This window comes from Rhinoraja longicauda, chromosome 19 (genome assembly GCF_053455715.1).
Source record: "Rhinoraja longicauda isolate Sanriku21f chromosome 19, sRhiLon1.1, whole genome shotgun sequence".
NCBI lineage: Eukaryota > Metazoa > Chordata > Chondrichthyes > Rajiformes > Arhynchobatidae > Rhinoraja > Rhinoraja longicauda.
This window is the reverse complement of record NC_135971.1, coordinates 599,354-612,108: the sequence shown is the minus strand read 5'-3', so window position 1 is coordinate 612,108 and position 12,755 is coordinate 599,354.

The window sequence follows — 12,755 nt, the reverse complement described above, 5'->3', positions numbered from 1 at the left end:
CTTTATTCTACCCATCCCCCCACGCTGTGTTGCTTTCTGTTCTCTCTGCGGCACGCCCTGTCTGACCTCCAGCACCCACTGTGAGCTCCGCACGGCCTCTTGCACCCACCATGGCCCGTCTGCCCTGAGGCACTCATGTGGGCTGGATCGGAGAAGGGAGAAGAAAGAATGATTGGGGTGAGATTAGCCTTTGATTATGTTGGCTGCTTTCCCGAGGCATCGTGAAATGTAGATAGAGTTGATGGTGGGTAGACTGGTCTGGGGATGGACTGGGCTATATCTACTGAGGAGGAGGAGGTTGAGGCAAGGTCTCTCAAAACATTTTAAAGCGTGCAGGTGCATACTTGAATCACCAAGCCGGGGGAGGCAACAGACCAATATTCTGAAATGGGATTACTCCGCATGCGTGAAGCCATTAAATTAGGTTTACAGAGCCCAAAGTATGTGTTGACAAGGATACCGGAGTTAATACCAGGCTCTTGTTGTATCTCAATTCCCAGTGACTTGAGATTCCCTAAAACCCTAAAACCCCTAAAATTCTTAAGGGGTTGGAGAGGCTAGATGCGGGAAGATTGTTCTCCATGTTGGGGAAGTCCAGAACCAGGGGTCACAGCTTAAGGATAAGGGGGAAGTCTTTTCGGACCGAGATGAGAAAACATTTCTTCACACAGAGAGTGGTGAGTCTGTGGAATTCTCTGCCACAGAAGGTAGTTGAGGCCAGTTCATTGGCTATATTTAAGAGGGAGTTAGATGTGGCCCTTTTTGCTAAAGGGATCAGGGGGTATGGAGGGAAGGCAGGTACAGGTTACTGAGCTGGATGATCAGCCATGATCATATTGAATGGCGGTGCAGGCTCGAAGGGCCGAATGTGGCCTACTCATGCACCTACTTTCTATGTTTCTATGTTTCTATGACATCCTCGTCAATCCATATAACCCTCTCCAGCTTAATTACATCCTCCCCATAGCATGGCGTCCAAAACTACACGCAATACTCATCCAACATTGAAGAGTCCAGCAGAGTAATTAACAGGCGCTTTGACCCACAATGTCTGTGCCAAATATGGTGCCAAGCCCAACTCATAAACGCCTGCAAACAATTAATATCCTTCCTTTCCTGCATATCCATATGTCCATGTCAAAAGTCTCAAACACCATTAACATATGTGCACCCAATGCCATCACTGGCAGTGCATTCCAGGTACCCACCACATTCTGTAAACATCCTGCCCCTGCACATGTCCTATAAACGTTCCCCCTCCACTTTAAAGCTCAGTCCAAGTGAGGTTTCACCAACAAGTGTCTTTTAAATGCTGCTGCCATAGATGTCTGAACAGCTCGTTTCATATAGTTCCCCATGAACGTTGCCCCTCAGTTTTCTATTAAATCCTTCCCCCTCACCTTAAAGCTATGTCTTCTTGTTCTTGATTTCCCTACCTGGGTAAAAAAACTGTTCGTTCACACCAATCAATTCCCCTCGTGATTTTATACACTTCCATAATATTACCTCGACCTCCTGCTCTCCAAGGAATCTAATCCTAACCTACCCACCCTCTCCGATACCTCAGACCCTCGAGAACTGGCACATTGGCATGGCAGAAACAATTACAGCCTCACAGCACCAGAGACCTGGATTTGCGCTCTGCAAGGGATTTGTACGTCTCACTGTAACTGTGTGGGTTTACCCGTTTTCTGAAATATTGCCCAAAATGTACAAGTGTGTAGATGAATTGGGATCTGTAAAATTGCTATTGGAGTGTCGGGAATGGATGTGAAAGTGGGAAAACATAGAACCAGTGAGAACCGGTGATCAATGATTGAATGAACTAGCTAGGCTGAGGGATCCGTTTCCATGCTACATTGCTAAAACTAAAAAATGAATAAAACTGAAACATCCTCCATCTTCTCTGCACTTTTTACAGCTTGCAACAGGGTGACCAAAATTGAACACAATACACCAGTTTGACAAACTCTGCATTGCCCCCCCCCCCCCCCCCCCCCAAAGCCTTTCTTTTCTGCAATATTCCCCAGGATGAAACACGGTCATTTCAAATGCAATGTACAGAGCGACCTTTAGGCCAAGCCTACAGAAAGTGTTAACACATAAAGATAAGAAATGTTGCGCCCAAAGGGCTTATGACTGGCTCACGGGAGGGGGTATGCGCGGTCTGAATAGACGAGAAACGCCATAAAAGAGCGTGTCGGGCGCCCTTCCAGAACAGAGAACTCCAGTCTAGAACGGTGCCAGGTGAACATCAGGATACGATCCGGCCGTGTGCTCTGCTGTGTACACGGGGTTTGCGAGTGCGTATGAGGATACACGAGGCCATGTGATGGCTCTGGTGGCTCGAGTCAAATGGCCGAGCTTGTGGCGGCCATCCTTCCCTTGTACAACGACAATACTCCAGTCCGAATGTATACCAACTCCTGGGCGATTGCCAATGGTACGGCCGAGTGGTACATCTCCACTGGTACATCTCTTCAGTGCCAGTACATGCAATGCAGCCCAGCTTCCACAGCAGAGCAATCACATCAATGCAGCTCAGGACCAGTCCGCTAACATAATGTCAGCTTACTAATCCAGCGCAGTTGCAGCAAGTTCAATTATACTGTCTCAATGACTTTAGTTCAGAAAGCCCACACCAATGCAGCTCGGTGCTAAGTGCCACCTTGGTTAGTCTGATGCAGCACCAATGCAGTTTGTCCACTCCAATGCAGGACATTTATTTCCCAAAGCAGCCCACGGATCGTTGATGCAATTTGCCACATCGCAATGCACGACCGCCTCTCCCAGCGTCAACTGGTTGAGCCAACGCAATGCAGCTGCACTGGGGGAGGGGGGTCCTGCTTCTCCCAAATGCGGCCTAGAGCGACTCTCTCCCATTGTAGCCGTCAAGGCAGCTCAGCTGAATTGATGCATGCCCTCCCCCCCCCCCCCCCCCCCCCCCCCCCCCACCTTACAGACACTGGTCTCTGCAAATCCGCGAATGCTATATTCACCGAACAAGACCCATCCCTTGCACGGTCTTCCCATGATGGGGGAGGGGGGGGGGGATGAGTAGATTACAGGTCCCAACACCAACAGTCACACATTCACGTGGTCAGGCGATGACGATGAACAACAGGACGAAAGGGCCAGCCTAAACTCAGAGGCCGTTGGCCGCTGCCGGGTGATGAGCCTGAGATTGGGCGGCAGTTTGTGCAGCCGGCAAGGCACCAGCCAGTCCAAAGCGGTCTCTCGACCCCACCCCACCACCACCAGCCAGTCCAAAGCGGTCTCTCGACCCCACCCCACCACCACCACCACCAGCCAGTCCAAACGCGGTCTCTCGACCCCACCCCCACCACCACCAGCCAGTCCAAAGCGGTCTCTCGACCCCACCCACCACCACCAGCCAGTCCAAAGCGGTCTCTCGACCCCCACCCCCCCACCACCACCACCACCAGCCAGTCCAAAGCGGTCTGTCGACCCCACCCCACCACCACCAGCCAGTCCAAAGCGGTCTCTCGACCCCACCACCACCACCACCACCAGCCAGTCCAAAGCGGTCTCTCGACCCCACCCCCACCAGCCAGTCCAAAGCGGTCTCTCGACCCCACCCCACCACCACCAGCCAGTCCAACGCGGTCTCTCGACCCTACCCCACCACCACCAGCCAGTCCAAAGCGGTCTCTCGACCCACCCCCACCACCACCAGCCAGTCCAAAGCGGTCCTCTCGACCCCCACCCCACCACCACCAGCCAGTCCAAAGCGGTCTCTCGACCCCACCCCACCCACCACCAGCCAGTCCAAAGCGGTCTCTCGACCCCACCCCACCACCACCAGCCAGTCCAAAGCGGTCTCTCGACCCCACAACCACCAATCCAAGGCATTGGCGCCCGTCCTCCCCACCGCCCCTTCCACCCCTCCGGCCCGCCCCGCCATTATATCTGGGAGTGAAGCTCACCGCCACCCCTCCCTCCCTCCACCGGCCCGCCATTTATATCTGGGAGTGAAGCTCACCGCCACCCCTCCCACCCCGCCGGCCCACCCGCCATTATATCTGGGAGTGAAGCTCACCGCCACCCCTCCCACCCCGCCGGCCCACCCGCCATTATATCTGGGAGTGAAGCTCACCGCCACCCCTCCCACCCCGCCGGCCCACCCGCCATTATATCTGGGAGTGAAGCTCACCGCCACCCCTCCCACCCCGCCGGCCCACCCGCCATTATATCTGGGAGTGAAGCTCACCGCCACCCGGCCCGGCCCGGCCCACCCGCCATTATATCTGGGAGTGAAGCTCACCGCCACCCGGCCCGGCCCGGCCCGGCCCGCCATTATATCTGGGAGTGAAGCTCACCGCCACCCACCCCTCCCACCCCTCCCTCCCGCCATTATATCTGGGAGTGAAGCTCACCGCCACCCACCCCTCCCACCCCTCCCACCCCTCCCACCCGCCATTATATCTGGGAGTGAAGCTCACCGCCACCCGGCCCGGCCCGGCCCGGCCCGCCATTATATCTGGGAGTGAAGCTCACCGCCACCCGGCCCGGCCCGGCCCGGCCCGCCATTATATCTGGGAGTGAAGCTCACCGCCACCCGGCCCGGCCCGGCCCGGCCCGCCATTATATCTGGGAGTGAAGCTCACCGCCACCCGGCCCGGCCCGGCCCGGCCCGCCATTATATCTGGGAGTGAAGCTCACCGCCACCCGGCCCGGCCCGGCCCGGCCCGCCATTATATCTGGGAGTGAAGCTCACCGCCACCCGGCCCGGCCCGGCCCGGCCCGCCATTATATCTGGGAGTGAAGCTCACCGCCACCCGGCCCGGCCCGGCCCGGCCCGCCATTATATCTGGGAGTGAAGCTCACCGCCGCGCTGGACAATCAATACAAGTGCGGTTCCCATCATGCCGCAGGACAAGACTTCTCGCGCGGTGACGGTTGGAAAAGTAGCGCACGCGCAGAGGGGTCCCCGCGCCGGTTGGAAACACAGCGCCTGCGCCCCGCGACCGGCTGGAGACAGTGCGCCTGCGCACCGCGTCCCCCGCTGCTTCCCCAACCGTCATCGCGCGAGGGCGACGCTCCCGGCTCCGCGCGCGCGAGAGAGAGAGAGAGAGTGCGCGTGCGCGGGCGGTTGGGGCGTCGTGAGTAGTGAGGGACCGAGGGGGGAGGGGCTGAGTTGTGAGGGACCGAGGGGGGAGGGGCTGAGTTGTGAGGGACCGAGGGGGGAGGGGCTGAGTTGTGGGGGACCGAGGGGGGAGGGGCTGAGTTGTGAGGGACCGAGGGGGGAGGGGCTGAGTTGTGAGGGACAGAGGGGGGAGGGGCTGAGCTGTGAGGGGGCCGAGGGGGGAGGGGCTGAGTTGTGAGGGACCGAGGGGGAGGGGCTGAGTTGTAAGGGACAGAGGGGGGAGGGGCTGAGCTGTGAGGGACCGAGGGGGGAGGGGCTGAGTTGTGAGGGGCCGAGGGGGGAGGGGCTGAGCTGTGAGGGGCCGAGGGGGGAGGGGCCGAGGGGGGAGCCGAGGGGGGAGGGGCTGAGCTGTGAGGGGCCGAGGGGGGAGGGGCTGAGTTGTGAGGGGCCGAGGGGGGGAGGGGGCTGAGTTGTGGGGGGGGCCGAGGGGGGAGGGGCTGAGTTGTGAGGGACAGAGGGGGGAGGGGCCGAGGGGGGAGGGGTTTAGAGGTAGAGGGGCTGAGTTGTGAGGGACCGAGGGGGGAGGGGCTGAGTTGTGAGGGACAGAGGGGGGAGGGGCTGAGCTGTGAGGGACCGAGGGGGAGGGGCTGAGTTGTGGGGGACCGAGGGGGAGGGGGCTGAGTTGTGAGGGACCGAGGGGGGAGGGGCTGAGTTGTGAGGGGCCGAGGGGGGAGGGGCTGAGTTGTGAGGGACCGAGGGGGGAGGGGCTGAGTTGTGAGGGGTTTAGATGTAGAGGGGCTGAGTTGTGAGGGACGAGGGGGGAGGGGCTGAGTTGTGAGGGGTTTAGAGGTAGAGGGGCTGAGTTGAGTTGTGAGGGGAGGCGAGGAGAATAAATGGAGAGGAAAGGAGGAGGGGCGGGGTAGACTGAGGGGAAGGAATGAGGGTTGATGGAGAGGGGAGGGTCTCAGCCCTGAGGGGTAGAGAGGGGGGAGGGAGGGGACTGTGTTGTGAGGGATAGAGGAGGGGGTCAGACCTGTGAGAGGCTGAGGGGAAGTGGGTCTGAGTCGTAAGGACCGAGGGGAGGAAGATCTGAGTTATGAGGGGGGTCTGTGTTGTGAGGGGGGTCTGAGTTGTGAGGGGGGTCTGTGTTGTGAGGGGGGTCGGGGTTGTGAGGGGGGTCGGGGTTGTGAGGGGGTCTGTGTTGTGAGGGGGGTCTGAGTTGTGAGGGGGGTCTGTGTTGTGAGGGGGGTCGGGGTTGTGAGGGGGGTCGGGGTTGTGAGGGGGGTCTGAGTTGTGAGGGGGGTCTGTGTTGTGAGGGGGGTCTGAGTTGTGAGGGGGGTCTGAGTTGTGAGGGGGGTCGGGGTTGTGAGGGGTGTCGGGGTTGTGAGGGGGGTCTGAGTTGTGAGGGGTGTCTGAGTTGTGAGGGGGGTCGGGTTGTGAGGGGGGTCGGGGTTGTGAGGGGGTCGGGGTTGTGAGGGGGGTCTGAGTTGTGAGGGGGGTCGGGTTGTGAGGGGGGTCGGGTTGTGAGGGGGGTCGGGGTTGTGAGGGGGGTCGGGGTTGTGAGGGGGGTCGGGGTTGTGAGGGGGGTCGGGGTTGTGAGGGGGGTCGGGGTTGTGAGGGGGGTCGGGGTTGTGAGGGGGGTCTGAGTTGTGAGGGGTGTCTGAGTTGTGAGGAGGGTCTGAATTGTGAGGGCCTGCTGGAAGAGGTTCTAAGTTGTGAGGGATTGGGGAAAGGAGAGTCTGGATTGTGAGTGTCTGAGGAGAAGAGGGTCTATGTGGGAGGGAGGAGGGTTTGAGTTATGTTCTGAAGGAAAGTGAACAGAGTAAATGGAGAAGGGAAGAGTCTGAGGGAAAGGAAGGGGACTATGAGGGGTAGATAGAAGACCTGTAGTGTAGATGTTGAGTGAGGATGCCCAAGGGGAAGGAAATGAGGATCTGAGTGAGAGACAGTTCTGAGTTTTGAGGGACTGAGAGGACCGACAAGAGAAGGGTCCGAGTTGTGAGGAGGAACTGAGTGTTGAGGAGGGACTGAGTGGTGAGGAGGGACTGAGTTGTGAGGATGGATTGATCTGTGAAGATGGACTGAGCTGTGAGGATGGACTGAGCTGTGAGGATGGACTGAGCTGTGAGGATGGACTGAGCTGTGAGGATGGACAGAGCTGCGAAGATGACTGAGCTGTGAGGATGGACTGAGTTGTGAGGATGGACTGAGTTGTGAGGATGGACTGAGCTGTGAGAAGTGTTTGAACTGTGAGGATGGACTGAGCTGTGAGGATGGACTGAGCTGTGAGGATGGACTGAGTTGTGAGGATGGACTGAGCTGTGAGGATGGACTGAGCTGTGAGGATGGACTGAGCTGTGAGGATGGACAGAGCTGTGAGGATGGACTGAGCTGTGAGGATGGACTGAGTTGTGAGGATGGACTGAGCTGTGAGGATGGACAGAGCTGTGAGGATGGGACTGAGCTGTGAGGATGGACTGAGCTGTGAGGATGGACTGAGCTGTGAGGATGGACTGAGTTGTGAGGATGGACTGAGCTGTGAGGATGGACTGAGTTGTGAGGATGGACTGAGTTGTGAGGATGGACTAAGCTGTGAGAAGTGTTTGAACTGTGAGGATGGACTGAGCTGTGAGGATGGACTGAGCTGTGAGGATGGACTGAGTTGTGAGGATGGACTGAGCTGTGAGGATGGACTGAGCTGTGAGGATGGACTGAGCTGTGAGGATGGACTGAGCTGTGAGGATGGACTGAGCTGTGAGGATGGACTGAGTTGTGAGGATGGACTGAGCTGTGAGGATGGACTGAGCTGTGAGGATGGACTGAGTTGTGAGGATGGACTGAGCTGTGAGAAGTGTTTGAACTGTGAGGATGGACTGAGCTGTGAGGATGGACTGAATTGTGAGAAAGGTTGGAATTGTGAGGGACCGAGGGGAGGGGGATCTAAGTTGTGAGGGATTGATGGGAGGAGAGACTGAGTTGAGATGTTCTTTGGGGAAACGAGGAGCATTTGAATTGGAGGAAGAGGGGCTGAGAGGTGGGAAGCTATCCGAGTGGAAGGGAGGAGGCTATGAGGGGGCGTGAGGAGTGCAGATTGTGAGTGAGGTTAGTTTATGGGGAGGAGATGAGGATTTAGTTCGAGGATGGTCTGAGTGATGCTTGGAGGGATGGGAAAGGAGCTGGGGAAGGAAGGAAACATCTAGGGGAAGGTGGGGGATCTAAGACTTGCCATCATTCTGCGATAGATAACAAACAGCAATGGGCCCAGCACCGATTCCTGGGCACTCCACTAATCATCGGCCTCCAGTCCGAAAAACAACGTTGTACCGTCACCTTCTGCTTCCTTCCATGAACCAATTTTCTATCCATTGGGCTAGATGTCCTGTGTTCCCAAGCCTTGTAGCCTTTCGGAGCAGCCTGCCACACGTACCTTCTCAAATACCTTGCTCAAATCCATATATACGCCGTCCTCAGCTCTGTCCTCGACAACCTTTTGCTTAAATCTTCAAAAGCGAACGGCAAACGACAGGGAACTTGATCAATCACCTTGTTTAATTCTCGTTTATATGGAAGACTTCAGGATACGTGCCAATCACACAAAGCTCAACTATTCACCTGCAAAGAATAAACTGACTGAAACCGCCAAGTAACTGGAAAAGAAACTTCACATTGGAACTTGTGCAGCTGCAGACAAATCACTGTGGAGCCCCTGTTTCATTCCGGAAACGTAGTGCTGATAGTATTGCGTTTGAACGCTCGCCCTGAGACCTAATGGATTCCACCAATGTCCTCAGAGTTCCTCCGACATTTGAAAGACTTGGGTGTTTTTCGGTTGATTTGACTGTTTAAGATGTGTCTATGAGTGGTAGCACCTAGAGGAGCTAATGCGAATGAGGACACGTTGAAACGAATGTTGTCTGCAGATCTTTGATCAATGTCGGGACCTGGGATGGCGGGACTGTCATATGAGGAAAGATTGAAAAGACTAGGCTTGTATTCACTGGAGTTTACAAGGATGAGAGGGGATCTTATGGAGGACATATAAATTATAAAAGGACTGGGCAAGCTAGATGCAGGAAAAATGTTCCCGGTGTTGGGGGAGCCAGAACCAGGTGCCACAGTCTTAGAATAAAGGGGAGGCCATTTAAAACTGAGGTGAGAAGGAATGTTTTACCCAAAGAGTTGTGAATTTGTGGAATTCTCTGCCATGGAGGGCAGTAGAGGCCAAATGACTGGATGGATTTAAGAAAGAGTTAGATAAGAGCTCTGGGGGGCTAGTGGAATCAAGGGATAAGGGGAGAAGTTGGGCACAGGTTACTGATTGTGGATGATCAGTTATAATCACAATGAATGGCGGTGCTGGCTCAAAGGGCCGAGTGGCCTCCTCCTGCACCTATTTTCTATGTTTATATAGGGGTCGGGGCTGTGAACACATTATGTGACTGTGATTTAGATTTGAGTGAAGCGCGCGTTGAAAAGAAGCCATGGGACGTGACGTGGTTATCATTGGCGGTAATATTCTAGAAACCAAGTCAGTTGGTGGGAATGCAGGAGAATAAAAGTAAATTAGTGTCAAACGGATTAAATAGGTCGACTGGATGGATCTGATTATTTGCTCTTTGCGAATAACGATTGTTCGCTATCCAAGACAAATAAGAGCGGCAATTAGTTTAAACCAATTCTATTTAAGCCAAACACACGAAAACTGGTGTCTCCGGCATTTGAAGCGTGTTTTCATTGTCATCTACTGGATTGTTCACAGACGGAAGAGAAAATTTAGGTGGTAATAAATTATGACTGTCTCTTTCATATGTCAACTACAACAATCAAAAGTGGCAATTGGTGAGGTAAGTCTCTAATTGGGGATTATCAAGTTGGGATAGTGGGCAGGGAGGTCCTGTCACAGCACATTCCATTCGGACATGTTTGTTGGTCTGTACTTGACCACAAGGACAGAGGGCGGTGTCTGCAATGCCCCATCTTTTCATGTTGGCTGCCAACGACCAGCACCAGTTCGTAGCCTGTCCAGTTGAACCCAGGCCTTCCTGCGGAGGTTGTTGCCTGGAGGGTGTTGTGACCAGGTCTCAAAGTATGGCTGGAGTCCTTCTGGGACAGCTAGTGCTGCATTGCTCACTGCATCCAGGCTCTCCATGTATGGGCGCAGAGGCTTCCGTGAGCGCAACCGGCATGGGGCCTCCTTCTCATAAAGGATGTCATGCAGAAGGTGGTTAGGCTGAGCAGCTTTCTGATGCAGTCGTCCACAGATGTTATAACGACGGGCTTGGGTGGTTCAATCCCAGAAATAAATGGTAAATAACTCAGTGGGGTGCTGCGATGCGACCTGAGATGAGAGCTGCTTTACGTCCTCGTCGTCCACAACCCTCTCAAACTTTCCTATTCATTTACCCGTCTGTCTTTTTAAATTATGTTATAGTAACCACCTGAATATCCTTCTCTGCCACCTCGTTCCACATACCCACCACCCCTTGATTGAAAATACTGTTATGGTTCAGATTAAATTCATCTCCTTTTAACTTATAAGTATGTACTGTGGTTATTGATTCCTACCTTAGCTAATAGACTCTGCATTCTCCAAGATGTCTCCCTCATGTTTTTTATACATCCCTGTAAGCACAAGCCACAGCATTCTGCGTTGCTGGGGAATAAACGTCTAAGCCTGCCCCAGCTTTCACGAGACGTTAGGCCCTCAAGTCCTGCCAACATTTTCGTAAATCTTCTCTGTACTCTTTCGATCTTAAGGATATCCTTCCTATATCCAGGCTGAAACAACTGAACGCAGTACTCCAAATACGGCTTCACCAACGGCTTTCAATCAACTTAGAAATATTTGTGAGATAGGATGTCCTACCTAAATAAGCATGCTGATTATCACGTATTATGTCCTGTCTATCTAAATGCCTGAATATTTTAGCTTTCAAAATCCCCTCCAGTACTTTGCCTACTACAGATCTTAGGCTCATTGATATACAGTCCCCAAGCTTTTCTTTTCACCCCGTCTTGAACAGAAACACGATATGTGACTCTTCATGCGGCAACACATACGTGTATAATGACGATTCAGATACCTCAGCTGAGTTCCCTGTAAATTATATTTTCTATCTCCCTGCAGTATCTTCGGATGTATCTATCAGGCCCAAGAGATATAATTATGTTGGAAGGTTTAGGACATCCAGGAGCTCCTCGACTGTAATACGAACTGACAGCTGCATTAACTGCCCAACTTCCCAAGCCTTGTGTCCTTCACCACAGTAAGAAGAGATAAGATATGGTCATTAAGGACCGTGTAACCTCCTGTGGTTTCACAGGTAAACCACTTTGTTTTGTAAGGGACTCTATTGGCCTCTCCAGATAGCCCGTTTCCTTAATGTACTTACAAAATCGCATAATAGTCTCCTTAATTTATGCAGCAGGGCAACAGTCCCTTCATATCAACTTGGCAAAGCCGATCAACCTGTCCCAGCTGCATTGGTCCCACCTGCCCGCATTTGGCCCATATTCGCCTGACAGCTTCCAAGAGGGTGTACCGCTATCTGAATGGTGTCAGGTTAGGGAAAGGGGAACTACAACGAGACCTGGGTGACCTTGTACATCAGTCACTGAAAGTAAGCATGCAACAACACGCAGTGAAGAAAGCTAATGGCATGTTGGCCTTCATGAAGTGAGGAGTTGAGTATAGGAGCAAAGAGGTCCTTCTGCAGTTGTACGGGGCCCTAGTGAGACCGCACCTGGAGTACCGTGTGCACATTTCTTCTCCTAATTTGATGAAGGACATTCTTGCTATCGAGGGAGTGCAGCGTAGGTTCACAAGGTTAATTCCTGGGATGGCAGGACTGTTAAATGAAGAAAGAATGGAGCGACACGGCTTTTATTCACTGAAATTTAGAAGGATGAGAGGGGATCTGAAAGAAACATAAAATTATAAAGGGATTTGACACGCTAGGTGCAGGAAACATGTTCCCGATGTTGGGGGAGTCCAGAACCAGTGACCACAGTTTAAGAATAAGGGGTAGGCCATTTAGAATTGAGATGAGGAAAAACTGTTTCACCCAGAGAGTCGAGAATTTGTGGAATTCTGTGCCTCAGAAGGCAGTGGAGGCCGATTCACTGGATGCATTCAAAAGTGAGTTAGATCGAGCTCTTTGGGCTAGCGGAATTAAAGGATATGGGGAGAAGACAGGAAAGGGTACTGATTGTGGATGATCAGCCATGATCACATTGAGTGGCGGTGGAGACACAAAGGGCCGAATGGCCCTCTCCTGCACCTACTGTCTCTGTATCTATGACATCGCTGCCAAGAGGAGAAGCAATTATGTTCACTGCTTTCTGAGCCTCACCGCCTCATCTGCAAAATCACCCACTTATGTATCATCTGCAAACTTGCTAATCTTGCCGTGTATGCTCACATCCAAATCATTGATGTAGATGAGAAACATTAACGGTTCCAGCAACGAACCTTTGTGCACACAGGCTTCCAGACCGAGAAGCAACCTTCCACCATCACCCTCTGCTTCCTTCCATGAAGCTAATTTTCTATCCATTGAGCTATCTCTCCTTGGATACCATGTGGTCTAACTTTCCAGAGCTGCCAACCATGCGGAACCTTGTCCAATGTTTTGCTGAAGTCCATATA